At 41.6% G+C, this 1,225-nt stretch overlaps 1 long non-coding RNA gene across 1 annotated transcript in view; it reads left to right on the plus strand.

Moving 5' to 3' along the window:
* Positions 1-989, plus strand: part of LOC108537818 (uncharacterized) — a 23,115-nt gene extending 22,126 nt beyond the window's left edge. Inside the window, exon 5 of the long non-coding RNA XR_001887927.1 lies at positions 901-989. This is a non-coding gene — a long non-coding RNA (uncharacterized LOC108537818). The remainder of the gene's footprint in view (positions 1-900) is intronic.
* Positions 990-1,225: the final 236 nt, after the last annotated feature.

Below are 1,225 nucleotides of genomic sequence, written 5' to 3' on the forward strand. Positions count from 1 at the left end.
TATATATATATATATATAATATGATGTCACTGGGAATTTCAACCCTTACCCTCCCCTCCTTCCCTTCCCCTATTTGGAATCGCCAGTGTTTATTGTTCCTGTCTTTGTGTCCCTGTGTACCCAATGTTTGGATCTTACTTATAAGTGAGAACAAATGGTATTTGCTTTTCTGTTTCCACATTAATTCGCTTAGGTTAATAGCCTTCAGCTGCTTCCATGTTGCTGCAAAGGACATGATTTCAATCTTTTTACAGCTATATAGTATTCCATGGTGTATATGTACTGCAATTTCTTTATCCAGTTCATCTTTGATGGGCCCCTGGGTTGATTCCATGTCTTTGATGTTGTGAATAGTGCAGTGAGAAACATACAAATGCAGGTGTCTGTTTGGTAGAAAGATTTATTTTCCTTTGGATATGTACCCAGTAATGGGGTTTCTGGATTGAATGGTAATTGTATTTTTAGTTCTTTGAGAAATAGCCAAACTGGGAGCAGGATTTCTGACACAGATAAGCTCACTTAGAAGATATATATACTTGAACTCTGCCAGACCCTACACCAAGCACAGAGATACCAAGGTGAACTGTGGCCTTGCTCTGGAAGGAATACTGCCAAGAGCTATGGCTTCAGAGCTAGGATTGCCCATCTCTGTGTCCTGAGAGGCTTAGGGACCTTTCTGTTCACAAGACATGGAAAGTACTTTCCACAATGACTCTTGGTGAATCTTTAAAGTTGTAAAGAGCTGAATAAACCCACTAATCTTCCAGCACAATAGTCACTTTAGGACATACCTCTCAGATTGGCCCTTGGATTTTATGTTGGTCTAGCCTGGGAAAGCAGAGGACCTTATGACAGTAGAGGTACAACACTCAAAGCTCTTCCTCTCCCTGTATAATCCAGGACCTTGGATATGAAGAGTCAGCCTGCCTTCCCAGCACGCAAGTTATTAGGTCCTGTGTGGTGCTTTCAGATCCTTTGTGGTGTAATCAGGCAGGCAAGTACTCATGTCTTTATTTCATTTATGTTTTGATTTAAAATTTTAATAAGAAAGAAAAAATACTATCTTATGTAACTGAAAAGTCTGGAGCACCAGCCTGCAGCCAAGACTGGATCCAGGTATCCAAGTGATGTCACTGGGAATTTGCCTCTATCTTTCTCTTGGCTCTGCTTGGCTCTGTGCTGCCTTTGTTCCCAGGCTTTACCCACATGGGGCAAGGATGCTCCC

This window comes from Rhinopithecus bieti, unplaced genomic scaffold, assembly GCF_001698545.2.
Source record: "Rhinopithecus bieti isolate Rb0 unplaced genomic scaffold, ASM169854v2 scaffold_15185, whole genome shotgun sequence".
Lineage (NCBI taxonomy): Eukaryota > Metazoa > Chordata > Mammalia > Primates > Cercopithecidae > Rhinopithecus > Rhinopithecus bieti.